This window comes from Orycteropus afer, unplaced genomic scaffold (assembly GCF_000298275.1).
Source record: "Orycteropus afer afer isolate SDZICR_OR568_19922 unplaced genomic scaffold, OryAfe1.0 scaffold00380, whole genome shotgun sequence".
NCBI classification, from domain to species: Eukaryota; Metazoa; Chordata; class Mammalia; order Tubulidentata; family Orycteropodidae; genus Orycteropus; species Orycteropus afer.
The window spans coordinates 1,164,228-1,184,264 of record NW_006921967.1 but is presented as its reverse complement, the minus strand read 5'-3'; the positions used below and the strand labels follow the sequence as shown (position 1 = coordinate 1,184,264).

Here is a 20,037-nt window from a genome sequence, read left to right as displayed (position 1 = left end):
ATTATCTTTTATCCTTTTTGAATATACTCTGAAATTTTTTCTTTTTAATTGCATTTTTATTTTTTGGGGGACAATTGTTCCTCTTTGTTTATGTGCTTTGTGTTTCTTGTTCTTTTTATATTTTTTTGATCTTTTTTTTTTTTTTTTTTTTTGTCTAACTGAGTGGGAGACAGCAACAGTTCCCACACAACCCAATCATACCTGTGCCTTCTACAGCCCTACCCACAGAGTGAGGGCCACCATTTGCTTTTGCATCAACTGACACACAACAGACAGTGGCCAATACCAGCTCAACTCACCCTCAACTGCTCTTTATGAACAGCTAACAGATCAGTGCACACACTCTCATCTCTATCACATGCACCATGAGACAGGTAGTGAATGTTTAAGCACTAGCAACTAGTGAAGAGAGGAGCACAGTACCCTGCTCACACAGATATAAGACCAAAAACACACTGTCATCTAGTCAAACCCTCCTCGGGTATCCGAAACAGTATTACTAAGGAAGGAGATTGCCTAACCTTCCTTCTGAGGAGTGGCTGGTGAGTTTGAACTTCCAGCCTTCTGGTTAGCAGTCAAATAAATGCCTTAGGCACTATGCCACCAGAGCTCCCTCATACAGATATAGGAAACCAAAATAAAGGAGAAAAAAAAAACTTCCTGGGCAAATCACACAACAATATAACCACAAATTAAACATAAATACACCACAACCACACTGTCTTGGAGACAAAAGACCATCACAGTCCACACAAAAAAGCAAAATAAAGTATTAGAAACAAGAGACCAGGATACAAACCCAGAAAATATCCACGAGGAAGAAGCAGTATTGGAACTCCCTAACAAAGAATTCAAAAGAATTATATTTGGCTACCTTCAATGAATTGAGAGACAGATCAAGGAAAACAATGATGAGATCGTGAAACACAGAAAAAATTAAGGAAAACAGACTAAAACTCTAGAAAAATTTAGGAAAACAATACAAGAAAAAAAAAATGAGAAATGAAACAAAAACAAAAGAAATGCAGAAGATTAATACCAAGATTTCAGAACTAGGTAACACACTGAATGGGCCAAAGAGTAGAATCAAATCAATGGAATACAGAATTAATGAGCTAGAAGACAAAAACCTCAACACTATTTTGTTAAGGGATCAATCATACAAAAGATCAAAACATAATGAAGAAACCTTAAGAGTCATGTGGTATACCATTGAGAGGAATAACCTACGTGTAATCGGAATTCCAAAGCAAGAAGAGACGGATAAAACCACAGAGAAAATCGTCGAAGATCTGTTGGAAGAGAATTTTCCTAATATGATGGAAAATAAGACTATATCTATTCAAGAAGTTCAATGAACCCCAAACAGGATAGACCCAAAAAGAAAAACACCAAGACATATCATCATTAAACACCAAAACCAAGGACAAAAAAAGAATCCTGAAAGCAGCATGGGAAAAATGAAAAGCTATCTACAAAGAGCAACCAGTAAGACTGAGCTCTGATTTCTCAGCAGAAACCAGGCAGGAAAAACAATAATGGGATAATATATATAAAATCCTAAAGAAAAAAATTTCCAACCAAGAATTATATAACTAGCACAACTGTCACTCAAATACGAGAGTAAAATTAAGAGATTTCTAGATAAGCAGAAATTAAGGGAATTTGTTAAAAGCAGAACAACTTTACAAAAGATGCTAAAGGGAGTCCTTCACACAGAGAACCAACAACAGTAAACAACAACCAACCATTAACACACATGACAACATAAGCCAGAAACCAGTATGGATGGATACAGAAGTATCCAAAGTAAAATAAGCTTACAACACTGTAAACAGGGAATCAGAGACATCAGTTGGCAAATGAGAACAACTACAAACCAAAAAGAGAGAATAGAATAAATACTGTAGTTACAGAACTTCTAAATGGTGAGGAAGACAATAGTGAAACAGAACAGATGACTGCTTTAAACTTGGGAAGAAAATTATAAATTAGAGGGTGTTCTGGTTACCTGCTGCCACTCTGACAGGAATATACCACAAATGGGATGGCTTGAACAAACAGAAGTTTATTTTCTCACAGTTTGGAGGCTTTAAGTCCGAGTTCAAAGTGCTGGGCTCTAGAGGCTGGCTGAAAGCCCTTCAACCTTAGGGTTCAGCTCTGCCTCTTGCTCTTGGCTCACTGAAGCTGGAGGCTTTTCTTCACTCAGTTGCTGGCTGCTGAGGCTGGGAAGCCCAAGGTTGACAAGTAAGGCACAGTCCTGATGTTACCAAACCACATGGCAGGCCTTTAATTCAAGTCCATTAAAGGTTCCAAGGTCGGCAGAGCATGGCAGGCTGCTGAACAATGACACGCTACATGCAGGGTTCAAGTGTGCCATAAGCTAGAGACCATTCCTAAAGCTGTTTCTTGTATATGGGAAGCAGACCACATACCCAAAGTAGCTACTCAGTTGCTCCAATAGATTCCACCATGGAGTTAATTACCAGTCTCACCATGGGGAATAACTACATTCAGCTGCCCAGTCACTCAACCAGGCCCAGCCAGGTTGACACACAAACTTAACTACCACACAGGGTAACCTCAAAGAAATATAATAAACCTTCACACTAAAATGAAAAAGAGGATAAGCACAAATACTTAGCAAATAATAAAAAAAATAGCAATGAAGGAGGTGATCAAATGACTCATAAACAAAATGAGATCAGCACAGAAAATTATATGGAAGATAGAAATCAGCAACACCACAAAAAATCATGTAACAAAATGACATCAATAAATTCATGCTTGTCAATAATTACACTATATGTAAACGGAGTGAATGTACCACTCAAGAAACGGAGAGTTGCAGACTGTATTAAAAAACACGACCCATCAATATGCTATCTACAAGAGATACCTTAGAGACAAAGATAAAAACAGACTAAAAATCAACGTTTGGAAAAAGATATACAAAGCAAATGGCAACTAAAAGACACCAGAAGTGGGAATGTTAATTTCTGATAAAATAGACTTTAAGACAAAAACAACTATAGGAGACAAGGAATAATACTATATAATGATTAAAATATCAGTTGAACTTGAGGAAATAACCATAGTAAGTATCTAAGCACCCAATGAAAAAGCCCCAAAACACATAAAGCAGACTTGAATAGAACTAAAAAGACAAATAGGTGACTCTGCAGTAATAGTAGGAGACTTTGAAATACCACTTTCAATAAAAGAATAACTGGAAAGAAACTCAACAAAGATGCAGAAAAACTAAACAGTACCATAAACCAACTTGACCTCATAGACATCTACAGAGCACGTCACTCAACAATACCAAAATATGCCTTCTTTTCCAGCACACATGAAACATTCTCCAGGTTCGACTATATGTTAGGCTACAAAGTAAGACTCAATAAATTTAAAAACACTCACATACTGCAAAGTATCTTCTCAGATCACAATGCTATAAAATTAGAAATCAACATTAGGAAGACCAACGGAAATAGAGCAAATACATGAAAACTGAGTAACATCCTCCTCAAAAACGACTGGGTAATAGAAGAAATAAAAAAGGAAACTAAAAAATTCCTTGAATCAAATTAATATGAAAATGCAACATACCAAAATCATTGGAACACAACAAAAGCAGTGATCAGAGAGTAATTTATAGCAATCAATGCACACATCAAAAAGAGAAGAGCCAAGACCAACATCTTAACCCAACATCTCCAACAATTAGAGAAAGAGCAGCAAAAAAAACCCTACAGTCACCAGAAGAAAAGAAATAACAGTGATTTGATCAGACATAAAAGAAACAGAAAAAAAAACAGGATTTGAAGTTGGTTCTTTGAAAAGATTAATAAAATCAACAAACTACTACCACAATTAACAAAGGAAAAGAACAAGAAGATGCAAATAAAATCAATAAGAAATGAAAGGGGTGATGTCACAACAGAACCAACAGAAATAAAAAGAATAACATCAGGATACTATGAAGAACAACACTCTAACAAATTTGAAAACCTACAAGAAATGGGCAGATTTCTAGAAATACACTACTTACATAAACTGACACAAACTAAGGTAGAAAATTTGAATAGACCCATACCAAAAGAAGAAATTGAACAGGTCATAAAAAAATTACCAACAACAAAAAAAGTCCTGGCCCAGATGGTTTCACTGGAGAATTCTACCAATCATTCAGAGAAGAGCTGACACCAATCCTACTCAAAGTATTTCAGAAAACAGGAAAGGATGGAATCCTCCCAAATTCATTTATGAAGCATAACCCTAATACCAAAACCAAGCAAAGACACCACTAGAAGGGAAAACTAAAGACCAATATCCCTCGTGAATATAGAAGCAAAAATCTTCAACAAAATCCTAGCCAACTGACTAGTAAAATATATCAAAAAAGTAATGTATTATGAGCAAGTGAGATTCATACAAGGTATACAAGGATGTTTCAACATTAGAAAAACAATCAATGTAATCTATCACATAAGTAAAATAAAGGAAAAGAATCACATGATCATATCAATAAATGCAGAAAAGGCATTTGAGAAAATCCAACACCCATTCCTCATCAAAACGCTCAGCAAAATAAGAACAGAATGGAAATTTTTCAACACAAAAAGGGTATATATGCAAAACCAACAGCCAATGTTATTCTCAATGGAGAGAGACTAAAACCATTTTCCTTGAGAATAGGAATCAGACAAGGATGCCCTCTATTACCACTTCTATTGAACACTGCATTGAAGTCACAGCCAGGGAAATAAGGCAAGAAAGGGAAATTAAAGGCATCCAAATTGGTAAGGAAGAAGTCAAAATATCCCTGTTTGCTGAAGATATGATCCTATGCATAGAAAACTCAAGAGACTCAGCAAAAGCTACTGAACTTACTGAAAGATCTAGCATAATGGCAGGATACAAGATCAACATACAAAAATCAGCTGGATTTCTCCACACCAGCAAACAGATTGCTGGTAAGGAAATGAGGAAATTAACAGTATTTACAATAGGTACCAAAAAGATAACGCAAAGCACTGCCATCCAGTAGATCCAACTCATAGCTACCCCTCCTTGGGTTTCCAATGCGATATCACTACGGATGTAGACTGCCCAACTTTCCTTCCGAGGAGTGGCTGGTGGGTTTGAACCACCAGCATTCTGGTTAGCTGTCAGATCCCTAAGGTGCTATGTCACTAGAGGTCCCAAAAGATAAAACAGTTGAGAATAAATCTTACTAGGAACACAAAAGACCTGTAGAAAGAAAACTACAAATCACTAATGCAAGAAACTGTAAGAGATCTACATAAATTGAAAAATATACTATGCCTATGGATAGGAAAATTGAATACTGTGAAAATGTCAATACTATCTGTGATGGTTACATTTGTGTGTCAACTTGGCTGGGCCTGGTTGAGTGGCTGGGCAGCTGAATGCAGTTATTCCCCATGGTGAGACTGGTAATTAACTCCACAGTGGAAATCTACTGGAGGGAACAGCTGAGTACCTGCTTTGGGTATGTGGTCTACTTCCCATATATAAGAAACAGCTTTGGGAAGGTCTCTAGCTTATGGCACACTTGAACCGTGCATGTAGTTGTGTCATTGTTCAGCAGCCTGCCATGCTCTGCAGACCTTGGGACTTTCAATGGACTAGAATCAACGGCCTGCCATGTGGTTTGGTAACTTGGGACTGAGCCATTTTACTTGTTGACCTTGGGCTTGTTAGCCTCAGCAGCCTGTACCTGCCTGAGAGAAGAGATGTCTTCAGTGAGCTGGGAGCAACAGGCAGAGCTGAAGCCCAAGGTCGAGTGGCTTTCACACAGCCCCTAGACCCTGGCACTTTGAACTTGGACTTAAAGCCTCCAAACTGTAAGAGAATAAACTCCTGTTTGATAAGGCCATCCCATTTGGCTATATTTCTGTCAGAGTGGCACTAGGTAACTAGAACACTATCCAAAGCAATCTATACACTCAATGAAATCCAATACCAGACTCCATCAACATTCTTCAAAGACATGGAAAAATCAATCACCAGTTTTATGTGGAAAGGGGAGAGACCTTGGATAAGCAAAACACTACTGAAGAATAACAACAAAGTCAGAGATCTCAGACTCCCAGATCTCAAAACCTACTACACAGCCACAGGTGTCAAAACAGCCTGGTATTGGTACAACAACAGACACTCAGGTCAGTGAAGCAGAATTGAGATCCCAGAAATAGATCCATCCACCTATGGTCAGCATATCTTTGACAAACGACTGAAATCCGTTACATAGGGAAGAGACAGTCTCTTTCACAAATGGTGCTGGCAAAATTGGTTATCCACTTGCAGAAAAATGAAACAAGATTCATACCATACACCATACCTATAACTCCAGATGGGTAGAAGACTTAAATGTGAAACCTAAAACTATAAAGTTCCTCAAGGAAAAAATAGGGGACAATTTAGGGGCCTTAATTAATTGACTGCTAACCAGAAGACTGGTAGTTCAAACCCAATAGCTACTCCTCAGAAGGAAGGTTGAGCAATCTACTTCCATAGTGATACCACCTCGGAAACCCAAGGAGGGGTCACTATGAGTCAGATCTGAATCGACAGCAGTGCGTTTTTTTTTTTTTTTAATTTATGGTGCAAATAGACTATCAAACAAAACCCAAGATGCACAAACAGCAGAAGATAAACTAGATGAAGACTTCTCCAAAAGAGTAAAAAGAGAACCTAAAGAATGGGAAAAAATATTTGGCAATGACATATCAGACAAAGGACTTCTCTCTAAAATTTATAGAAAACTCCAACAACTCAACATCAAAAAGACAGACAATCCAATTGAAAAATGGGCAGAAGATATGAACAGACATTTCACCGAAGAAGAAATTCAGGCAGCCAACAAACACATGAAAAAATGTTCACGTATATCAGCCATTGTTGTTGTTGTTGTTGTTGTTGTTATGTCTCATTGAGTGGCACCCAACTCATATCGACCCTTCCCTTGGATTTCCAAGGCGGTATCACTACAGAAGTAGATTGCCTAACCTTCCTTCTGAGGAGTGGCTGGTGGGTTTAAACAGCCAGCCTTCTGATTAGCAGTCAAATGCCTTAGGCACTATGCAACCAGAGCTCCTCATTAGCCATTAAAGATATGCAAATCAAAACAACCATGAGATACTAACTCATCCCAGCACTAATGGCAAAGTTCAACAAGACAGAAAATAACAAAATGGCTGGCAAGGATGTAGAGACTGGGACTCTCATACACTGCTGGTGGGACTGTAAAATGATAAAATCACTGTGGAAATCAGTATGGCAATTCCTTAAAAAGGTGGAATTAGAAAAACCATTTGACCCAGCAATCTTTTAAGTAGGTATATATCCTAAAGAAGCGAGAGTCAGGACATGAATAGATATACGCCAAGCAATGTTCATCGCCCCACTATTCACACTAGCAAAGAGATGGAAACAACCTATGTGTTCATCAACTGAGGAATGGATAATCAGAACTGTGGTACATATACACAATGGAATACTAAGCAACCGTAAAGAATAATATAGAATGTGTAAAACACGGCATAATGTGGATGAACCTGGAGGACATTATACTGAGTAAAATAAATCAATCACAGGAAGACAAGTACTGTATTACTCTGCTGTTGTAATAAGTCGAGGAAAGGTTTATACATGGAAGGAAACATTCTTTCTTTGGTTACCAGGGAGGAGAGGGAAGGGAAAATTCCTAGATAGGTTGTGTGTGGGGGGGAAATACACACACACACACACACACACCAATGATTATTAGTTGTTTATCATTGTTTATCAGGGGTAGGAGGGGGGAAAGGGGAAGGTTTTGTTTGCAGGGCACTAAGTTTATGCTAATAGTGGTGGAATATTTTGGAAGATAGCAATAATGGTGGCACAACATGAAAAAATGTCAACAATGTACCTGAGCTGTAAATATGGAAGATGTTGTGTTGGCAAATGTCTTGTATACGTTTTTAACCACAATTAAAAAAAAAAAAAAAAAAGTACAAGATAGTAACTTAACTTTTCCCCCAATTATCACTATAGAAACTCATCATTTCTTCCTCCTTACAACACTTATTTAATTCCCATTCTTTTCTGACGGATTTAAGAGCTTTCCATTTCTGGAAATAGTAGTACAGACCAAATTTCCCTCTATCCTGGGAAAACTAGAAAAGCCAGACAAAATACCAATAAATATTTTTAAAATCTAAGGTATCTGAAAACTAGAAAGACAGTAAAGAATTATGGGACTAAAAAGAACAGGGACAAGAAACCAAGAGAGCTAACCCAGATTTGAGGATGCTTTTTCCCAGAGGGGCTGTTAATCCCAGAAGATGCAGCTAAGAAGCTGAGATGAGCTGAACTTCCAACAGACTCATAGAGCTTGGGAGATAAAAAGCAGATTTAAGATGCACCAAGTAAGGGAGTCCTAACAGAAATACACCAAAATTTGGGTTAGGATTATAACCTGTGAACAAAGGTGAGCTCTCTCACTAAGTGAAATCAGTTAATCATCCTAATCCTCAATTAGATTAAAGGCAGTACACACTGCAGTGGAGTCGGACTCAACTCATAGCGACTTTTCCTTGGTTTTCTGAGGCGATTATCACTATGGAAGTAGATTGCCCAACCTTCCTTCTGAGGAGTGGCTGGTTGGGTTTGAACCACCAGCCTTCTGGTTAGCAGTCAAATGTCTTAGGGACTATGCCACCAGAGCTCCCAGATTAAAGGCAGTAGTTCTCAAATTTTAGAATATATCAGAATTACCTGGATTAAACTGCTGTGTGCCCAACCCTTAAAAGTTTCTTCTGATTTAGGGGGATCTCTGTAGGGGATCCTAGACAGAGTGGGAGAACAATGTGGAAGATAACTCAAAATCATTTCAAAAAAAAAAAGGACCACGTTTGCTGGTCTGATAAAGCCTGATGGAACAACTAAGACTATGGCCCCCTAGCTGCCCTTCAGGTCTGGAATTGAACCCACTCCTGTGGCTTCCAGACAAGCAAAAGACTTATGAGGCATATGATCTGAACATTTACATTAGGTAGATACACTCCTTGGAGAGACTGATCATGGGAGAGTAGAAAAGCTGTGTATGCACAAGGAGACAGCTCACGGGGGCAGGAGTGCATGGGAGGGAAGGACATAGGGAAGAGATAACTATGGAGAAGAAGTGGGAAGGGAGTTGTGGCATTGTGGACAATGGTAGTCAATGTCATGAGACAAAGTGTATGTGAGCTGCTGAATGGAGAGTGAATATGCTTTGTAAACTTTCACCCAAATCACAATAAAAATTTAAAAAAAATAAAAGTTTCTTCTGATTTAAAAGTGGTGCTACATTGTGGGGACTGTAATCAATGTCCCAAACCAAGTATGTATGAAATTTGAATGGAAAAGCAATTTGCTCTACTGACAAGGGGCAAGGTTGTAGTCACTGCTTGGTCACAGCCAGCTACCCAGAGGGACCGAGTAGTTGAACCTGCAGGCTTGGTACCATAGTCAAGGGGGACATCAAGCCCAATTGGCATAACATACTATACAAAACATTGTTCCACCTCCTACTTTGGTGAGTAGCGACTGGGATCTTAAAAGCTAGCAAGCTGCCATCTAGATGCAACGATGGGTCTCTCCTCATCCAGAGCAAAGAAGAATGAAGAAAACCAAAATTCATGGAAACAATTAGTACTAGCGATTGGTACACCATCCGATCTGCAGCCTATACAACTATGAGACCAGAAGAACTAGATGGTGCCCGGCTACCACTGTCATCCACTTGGAAGGGGATCTATGTAGGAGATCCTGGATAGAGAGGGAGAACAATGTGGAACAAAACTCAAAATCATTTGGAGGAAAAAAAAAAAAATGTTGGGGACCAGGTTTGCTGGTCCGATAGAGCCTGGTGGAACCACTGAGACTATGGCCCCTAGCTGCCCTTTAGGTCTGGAATTGAACCCACACCTGTGGTTTCCAGCCAAACAAAATACAGGCATATGAGTTGAACATTTACCTCAAGTAGATACATTCTTTGAAGAGAACAATCATGAGAGAAAGAAGGGCTGTTTATGCACAGGAAGACAGTTCAGGGGGCAGGAGTGTATGGAGGGACGCACACTGGGAAGCTATGGGGAGGAAGTGGGAGGGGAGCTGTTGCATTGTGGTAAACTATGGTCAATGACATGAGACAAAGTATATGTGAACTGCTGTATGGAAAGTGAATTTGCTCTGTTTTGCTCTGTAAATCTTCATCTGAATCACAGTAACAAAAAAAAAAAAAAAAAAAAAAAAAAAAATTTTGTTCTAGAAAAAGCTTTTTCTATGGCCCTGAAACACATTTGTAATAAAACTCACCCTTGGGGGGGCCTCTCAGCCCAATAGTTAACAAAATGTACACGCAGACAACTCAACCCAGGATGCCGCACCCACACACTCAATGGTAATACATCCCTTACAGCAATAGACCATGAGACACCAAAGGACCAACATTCAAACTGAGGAAATGCAGGACAAACAGGAATGCATAATTATGATGGGCAAAGGGGGAGGGTTACAGAGTAGGGGACTGGGTTAGGGTTGGATATGGAGAATGGGGAATGAAACTAAATGTATGCGTGAGCTGAATGTAAAACAAGCTCTTAAAATAAAAAAATAAAAGCTTTTTTTTTTTTTTTTTTAAAGTTTCTGATTTTGTAAGTCTGGTGCAGGCCTGAGAATGTATAGGTCTAACAAGTCCCCAGGTGATGCTGATCAAGGACCACATTTTTGAACCATTGGAGAAAAGTTTAGAAGTGATCCTAAACCAGAAGTAAACTTTTCTCTCTCCTAAAGGAAAATACTACTATCATAGACTTTAGATTATCTCTAGTATTTTTCATATGACTATCTACCATTAAATAAAAAATAGCCAGGCCCATAAAGAGGTAAGACTGTGATCAAATTCCAAAGGAAACAACTGAAAACAGAACAAAACTGCAGGAAATCAGGATAATGGAGTTATCACACTTCCACTTTCCTTAGTAAACAAACAACAACAACAAAACCCACTGCCATCAAGTAGATTCCCACTCATAGTGACCCTATAGGACAGAGTAGAACTGCCCCGTAGGTTTCCAAGGCTGTAATCTTTACAGAAGCGGACTACTACATCTCTCTCCCTAAGAGCAGCTTGGTGGGTTCACATTGCCACTCTCTCAATTAGTAGCAGAATGTTTAACTACTTGCATCTCTCCAAGGCTCCTTAGTGTCACTCCAGATCGCCTTAAACCAGAAACTCTGGAAATGAGCCCCAAGAAATCTTTTTTATCTAATCCTCTAGGTGATTCTGATGTACACTACTGTTTGAGAACCACTGCCCCAGGTGATTTTGATACATACTCAAGTAACCATCTTGAAAGCAAAGTTTCCAGTCTTAAAGACTGATTATACTATTTCATTCCACTACATATGGATAACCATAATAACTAATACTTGAGTGCTTATTATAAATAGGAGCTCTAGTGGCACAGTGCCTAACGCATCTGACTGCTAACCAGAAGGTTGGCGGTTCAAACACACCAGCCACTCCATGGAAGGAAGACGGGGCAATCTACTTCCATAAAGATTTACTGCCTTGGAAAACCACTGGAGTCGCTACTGAGTTGGAATCGACTTGACAACAGTGGGTATTATAAATAGGCATTATACTAATTCCTTTATAAGTAATATCTAGTTTAACCTCCACATTTTATATATTTCAGTAGTTCTTTGGGTTGGAATCCAGCAACTGCACATAAAACATCAGATCAATTACCTGAAGCTACTGAATACCAAGATTAACACACTCAAATTTCCCAGTTAAGTTGTTTCCTCAACAAAACGTCTCCACCATACATCATTAAACTTTATAAAAACTCTATCCCTATATTTTAAAGACCACTAGACTTAAAAAGCAAAGTAATCTGTCCAAATTAGTAAAGAGAACTGGAACAAAGATTAGTCTGACTCCAAAGGCTATGCTTTCCCATACCACACTGCATGAGGAATTTTTATAGTACTGCTTATTCAAACATAGGGAGCTCTGGTAGCATAGTGCCTAAGGCATCTGACTGCTAACCAGAAGGCTGGCGGTTCAAACCCACTAGCCACTCCTCAGAAGGAAGGTTGGATAATCTACTTCCACAGTGATACTGCTTCAGAAAGCCAAGAAGGGGTCGCTATGAGTTGGATCCAACTCGACGGCAATAAGTGAGTGTGAGTGTTTTCAAACATCAATGTTGATTCTTGACAAGAGGAGGCAAAATCAAAACAAAACAACCAAACGATATTATTCTAGCAAAGAGTCAAACTCATTAAGATACAGAACATCTCAAAATCAAAGGCACTGAACATTCCTATATGTTGATATGGAAAATTAATACTTCATCTTAAAAATTGTTTTTGACAAAATTCTCTCTCCCAGTTAGTAGATATGTAACTCAGCTAATTCAACCATGTTTCTCAGTAAGTGCTTATACATATTCAAAACTTCTTTTTGAGAAGAAGTATTTGGACATGGCTATAAAAAAACTCAAAGCCCATTATCAAAGTGAGAGGGATCTATGTAAGTAAATCTTGAATTTATCAAATTCCGTTGCCCATTGGTTGATATCAAAAACTACACCCCATACACATTTCAGTCAGCAACAAGACAAACTAGTACTTCTGGCTGTCAGGTAATTATGCATCACGTGAAAAACAACATTTATTATATTGTCAATTCCCTTAGGAAAGGTTCCCTAAAATCTGTTACACCTTTAGAATATAGCTCCAGAAAAAAATTGTTCCACAGGAAAATCGTAAGATGTAAATTTGTAAAGGTTTTTTTTTTAATCACACAATTATAAACACATAGGACACAATTCCACTGTCAGAAAATTTAGAAATAAATGTTCATTTCAAACAAACATGTAAATTATTTTACTGGTACTTTACTTCTCTATTTTTATTTTCTATAATTTTATTTGTGTTAATTGGTAGTCTATATCAAATTATCTGGGTGAAATAAGGTATAAAAAGCAAAAATTGAGCCATTTATGGATAATATGATGTTTCTTGGCCCATTACTCCACCCTGTGGGCTGTAAAGTGTGTTACTTGGTCTGAGGGAATATAACTTCGTGGCCAAAATTGGTACAGTACCTTTTGTTCCAATCTTTTAATGGGGTTTTTGGCATTGGCATCTGTCACAGGATAGGCAAAGCCCAGTCCAGAGTAAGTATCTATTCCTGTGAGGACCCATTTATAGCTTTGAGGATGGTATGCAACATAATTAAAGTAATGATTTGATAGAGAATTTCAATGGACAACTGAAACATGTGTTATCTAATATGGGGAGAGAGAGAGGCCTGAAGCATAAGCCTTCAGGAGTGTGTGCTCACACTCAACATGAGTGGGGGGCAAAGGGAGGATCACCACTGGACAGATTCCTATGTTTTTTTGGGAAATCTGGGAAAGGGGGATTGGGGGGAGGATGCCGATACCACTGTACAATTCTTCCCCACATCCCTGACATTTCTCCCTGACAGAAGCTGTGGTCCCAGAACCTGGGATGCAGCTGAGGGTGCCAGAGGCAGGGGTAATCCCTAAGTAAGAGACTATAACTATACCCAGAACATGTACGCCAGAATTCCTATGGGCCTTATGTGATGGAATGTACCTTTCCCCCATCTGGCAAAATTGAGTCAAGAGTAAATACTGTCTTGCCCAGTGGTCAAGAGAGCCCACCAAGTTTTGTACCTATGTAACCATACACAACATGAACGGGAGTGGACTGAGGAGGAAGCACTGCTAGACTGGTCTTGCTACCAGCAATCTGGACTGGCACAGCAGCTGAATCTGATGTCCTTTCCCAAGGTGGGAATGTTTGGGTAAAAATAAATGACAAATGGAACAAAGAAGAAATAACAGCTGAAGGTAAAAGAATGAATAAATGGGTTACACAGCAGGGAAAATCTAACATTATGCTGATACCTAAAGAGAGACTTAGAGCAAGAGAATAATATTTTCTCAGTTAAATTTTATCAAAAGTCAGAAAGGGTGATGTTGAGACAAACTGTTAAGAGTACCTGATCACATCAGATGGACACCTGCAACAGACCTGAATGGCTGGTACCTGAGTATCCTAACCCTTAGGACTCTCTGCCCTACTGAAGCACTGTTAGTGACTTTGGGACTGGTAAAATAGTAAGGAGGGGAAAATTAATCCTTCAAGTTTGAAAGAGCTAATGGCTACAAGAGCCAGGGGGTGGCCTCCAGTGCAGTGATTTGCTTAATATGGCTCTTCAGCCATCATCCTCCATTTTGTGATGTATTGTAAACCCAACTCTCTATGCCTGTTTAGAGTGGGATGCATCTTGAATCCTGCCTTGCTGGAAGGTGTGACTCAGGTCACCACCATTTTGTGATGTCTTGTAAATCCTGTTCTCTAGCTCTGGTAGCATAGTGCCTAAGGCACTTGACTGCTAACCAGAAGGCTGAGGGTTCAAACCCACCAGCCACTCCTCGGAAGGAAGATGGGGCAATCTACTTCCGCAGTGATACTGCCTCGGAAACCCAAGGAGGGGTCACTATGAGTCAGGTCTGACTCGACGGCACATAACAACACATGACAACAACAACATGCCTGTTTAGGGTAGGATGTATCTCGAGTCTCGCCTTGCTGGAGGGTGTGACTCAAGTCACCACCCTTAGCTTCCTTGAGGGTACATACAGGAATATTCTGGGAATGTTCAAACTCTTGCTCTAGTTCTGTGTTTGGTTCATCATCATCTCAACCCTGGACTCAAGACAGCAGCTGTCACCTAACCTGCTGACTTGGGTTTTCCAACCCTTGCAACCACATGAGCTGGGACAATCCTCCAAACCTAACCAAAAACCTGGGACTCACCAGCCTGCCAACTTTCCAACCTCCACCACCACCACCATGTAAGCCATGTCCTTGGGAACCTGTGAGTTCTGTAAGATGTTTCAGCTAACTATGGAACTCTAAGACAGAGGGAGATTATTAAGGGAAGGAGGAGGAGTTGACGTCAGAGACAATGGAGGGGCATGGCAGTTTGGGAAATGTTGGACATTTGGGGCATCTTTAACTTCCACTTAACAGGGACTGGCCTTGTGCTGGTCTTTCTAAAAGAAATTATTCAAGCAGGATCATAGTCTCAGGGTTTCATCAGGTTCTATCAGACCAGTAAGTCTGTTCTTTATGATTTCTGAGTTTCTGAACTGCCAATCTTTTGATTAGTAGCCGAGTGCTTTAACAATTGTGCAACCAGGTCTTCTTCATGTAATGTACACAGACTCATATAATTCTCAAAACAACCCTATAGGGCAGATAGTTATTAGCAAGTCAAGAACTGACATTTTTTTTTTCCTGAGAAAGTGCTACCTACCCAACAAAAAGTATATGCTTCTCTCAACTGGTTATCAGTCTAAGAAGATATTTGCACAGTATAAACAATGTTAATATACAGTAACAGAGATCTAAAAGGTTTTTTGGTAAAGGGCTACATAAACCAAAAACCAAATCCACTGCCACTGTGTCTATTCCAACTCACAGTAACCGAATAGGACAGAACAGAACTGCCCTATGGGTTTTCCCAGGTGGTAAATCTTTACCACAGCAGACCGCCTCAATCTTTCTCCTGTGGAGTGCCTGATGTGTTCGAATCACTGACTTTTTGAGTAGCAGCCAAATACCTTAACCACTGTGCCACCAGAGCTCCTTAAAGAGCTACATAGTACATAAATATTTTATTTTGGGGTCACACAGATGCTGCAGCAACTTGGTTCAACTATTCAAATCTGTTGTTGTAGCAGTGAAAACAGCCATAAACAGTATATAACCAAATGAGCATGACTATTTTCCAGTGAAATTCTATAGACACAAGTTTAAAGTTCATGTAACTTTCATACATCACAAAATAGTATTCTTTGGATTTTTTTCCCCAATGTGTAAAAAATGTAAAAACCGTTCTATCTCACTATCCATACAAAAACGTGTTATAGGTAGAGTATGGTCCATTACTCTTAGTTTGTTAGGTCCTGTATTAGGATATAAATCATTAAGTCGTTACGGAATAGAATTAACTACTACAATTTAAGCTCCAAAGGAAGAAATTTGTCTATTTTTTTTCTAGTTCCTAGAACACCATATTTAATGTATATGCTACATAAATGAGTATTTCACTGGGACTGTGAAATGTTCAAAAACTATCAATATGTTGCATTTTCTACCTAGAGTTATCAGATATAATTTAAAGAACAGATTATCAGGAATTTTAGCATCTACAAATTCCAAATATTAAAATAATCTACTGATGATTAAAGACATTTAAAATTTGTATTAAGAGCATCTAGGAGCCCTGGTGGTGTAATGCCTAAGGCATCTGACTGCTAACCAGAAGGCTGGTAGTTCAAACCCACCAGCCACTCCTCGCAAGGAAGGCTGGGCAAAGTACTTTCATAGAGATAACGCCTCAGAAACCCAAGAATGGGTCTATATGAGTCAAGTCGATTCGATGGCATTGAGTTATTAAAAGCATTTGAATTCTTAAAAGGAAAACAGAATCTGAATAGTAAAGAATTACACACTATGGAAAAGAGCACACAAATTGGAAAGAGAACCAATAGAGCTTCTACAAATGAAAAATGTCAGAAATTAAACAAAACCAAAGCAAAAAAAAAAAAAAGGCTAGATTAGCTCTAGTTGCGTAGTGCCTAAGGTATTTGACTGTTAACCAGTAGGCTGGCGGTTCAAACCCACCAGCCACTCTTTGGAAGGAAGCCTAGGCAATCTACTTCCGTAGAGATACTGCCTTGGAAACCCAAGGAGGGGTCGCTGTGAGTTGAATTGACTCAATGGCAGTGAGTTTGTTTTTTCATTATGTCTAAAAGGAGGTTCCAGAAAGAATAATGTGGAAAGGTAATAGCCATAGAAATTGTGACTAAAATTTTTTCAGAACTCATAAAACACATGAATCCTTCACCTCAAGAGGCAAAATGAAAGAAACTATAGGAGCCCAAAAGCCAAAAGATTATTCTATGATATAAAAGTGGAGGTATATTAAGACATTTTGAACTAAAATAAAGGATTTCTTCATTCCATGATCATTTTCAAACAGAGAAAAGAGGCTAATCCATTTAAACCAAGGATCCATCTAGACCTATATATTACCCAGAAGTCATTTAAAATCCAAGGACATATATACCACAACATAAGAAAGCCAGAACCTGTGTAAGGCGGAAACATGCCAGAGAAAAAAAAACTAAAATATTTTCCACTAAAACGAGCAACAGAAAAGTGGTATCACTGCACCTTGTCAAAGGTGGGAAAACTTGCAAGACCTAAGTAGAAAAAAAAAAGGCAATGCTGTCAAGTTCAGGCTCTCACAAGTTCCACTGCATAAACCCCAGGAATACATGAAGACTTTCCAAAGGATAAACAAGAATGATCATTTTAAAGAAATCAATCCCTAAATCCACAATCTCCATTGTTACACTTACCTAAAATGGATGTGTTTCATACTACACAAAAACATTGTTCTATATCCTACTTTGGTGAGTTGTGACTGGAATCTTAAAGGCTTGCAAGCAGCCATCTATACGCAATGATAGGTCTTTCCTTATCCAGAGCAAAGAAGAATGAAGAAAATCAAGATGCACAGAAGCAATTAGTCCAAGGGACCAGCAGACCACGTGATCCTCGGCCTATATGACCATGAGACCGTAAGAACTAGATGGTGCCCAGCTACCACCATCAACCACTTGGAGGGGGATCAGTGCAGGAGATCCTGAATGGAGTGGGAGAATAATACTGAACAAAATCCAAAATCATAAACAAATAAACAAACTGGTTTACTGGTTTGATAGAGCCTGGTGAGACCTTTGAGACTATGGCCCCTTATTACCCTTCAGGTCTGGAACTGAATTCACTCCTATGGCTTCCAGCCAAACAATAGACAGGCATATGGGATGAACATTTACATCAGGTAGTTATACTCCTTGGTGCTATAGATCAATTGTGAGAGAACAGAAGAGCAGTGTTTGCACAGGGAGATAGCTGGGGGGCAGGAATGCATGGAAGGGAAGGACACAGGGAAGAGGTAACTATGGGGAGGAAGTGGGAAGAGAGCTGTTACACTGTGGGGAATTGCATTCAGTGTCATGAAACAAAATATGTATGAACTGCTGTATGAAAAATGAATTTGCTCTGTAAACTTTCACCCAAATTACAATTAAAAAAAAAAATCACCACTGAAAATTTAATTCTAATAATAAACAATAATCATTCCAAGATACATGAATAAAACAGGAAAACATCATTTTAACAGCTATATTTCCAATACTATTTTACATTACAGGGTCAATAATTGTAAAAAACTTTTAATACAGTTTTAAAAAATAGATTCTTTTAATGACAAGAACTTTTTAATGCTACATTTTAATGAGTGTACATCTTTTTACTACAGTAATTAAAAGATTTTTAATCACATAAAATATGTAAGATTTAAATTCTATGGAAAAGTTGAATGGAATATAAATTGGAGGCAAGGAACGATGTAAAATTTCTGTTAAAGATGAGATGATTCATATATTCTTAAAATAAATTATTATGAATATCAATCAATAATTTTATAGATCACTGGACATAATTAATTTTAGAAATCATGTTTTATTTTAAAATATCAATCTTTACATCCCTTCTCCAAAGAACATATGCAAATTAGGTAACTGAGATACTTTTCACAAAGTTTACCTTTTTTTAGTTTACCTAAAGGGTATGTAAAAAGGCAGCTTGTTAAGGAATAGAGATGTTAAATAAGCAATGATGAAAAACTTTATAGCATTGAAAGAAAACTTCAAATTCTACAAATATTTTAAATTATGACAAAATAGACAGGTTGTGGGAAAAATAAAACTTACTTAGAAAAATGGTGGGGGGAAGCAAATTTAGGTCAACAAAATACTATTAAGCTTCAAGTACAGGAACTACAAGCTGAAGAAGGTGCTGTTATCAGATTGGCAAAAATTCAAGTTAGACTACATACCCTACAAGGTTTTAGCAAAACAGGAATTCACATATACTGCTAGTGGAAATGTCAAGTACTACTCCTATGTGTAGAGAATTGGACAATATCTAGCAGAATTACATAAATTTATTCTCTGAAGTAGCAATTGTAATTCTAGGAGTCTATCCCGCAAATATCCTACAAAGATAAAAATTTATATGCACAAGTTTATTAAAGCACTATTTGTAATAGCAAGAGACTAGGAAAAATACCTGTTCATCAACAGAGGATTGACTATCTACAGTACATTCAATGTGACAATCAAAGAGATGATAAACATCTTTAAATAAATTGCTGTAGAGTGATCTTCACAATATACAGTTAATTACAAAAATCAAGGTACTAAACAATTTGGATAGTGTAAGGGTGGTATCAGTGTATGCTTTGAAAAAAAAAAAAAATAATGGAAAGCTAAACCTATCCTTTTAAAGCAGGTTACCTATGGGCGATAGAAAGGGATAGAGCAAAAGAGGGTAGAAATAGACTTCTATGAACATAACCTCTTTTGTACAAAGTTTTGTAGCTAGTTTCTCCAAAATACTGTATTTTATCAAATCTAAAAAACCATTTTTTGATGGACCATTAGATGCATTTCTGTGCACCCTCCCCAAAAAGACAATTACATTATTTCATGACATCATGATGCATCCAGACTCTGGAGATGCCAAAGTATTTTTTAAAAACATATTTTAGAATCACTATGAAATATTTCTATGAACTGATAATAATCCAAAGACCAAACACAAAATGGGCAAAAGAATATTAACTGACAATTATGAGAAATAAAATAGAAATTTAAAAAATTTAATTGTTGTTGTTGTTGTTGTTGTTATGTGCCATCGAGTCAGCCCTGACTCATTGCGACCCCTCCTTGGGTTTCCGAGGCAGTATCACTACGGAAGTAGGATTGCCCAACCTTCCTTCCGAGGAGTGGC

General features: G+C 38.2%; 1 protein-coding gene across 1 annotated transcript in view; it reads right to left on the bottom strand.

The window, feature by feature from the left end:
• Window positions 1-20,037, bottom strand: part of SENP6 (SUMO specific peptidase 6) — a 155,722-nt gene that overhangs the window by 97,836 nt on the left and 37,849 nt on the right. The gene's annotated exons all lie outside the window — the stretch shown is intronic.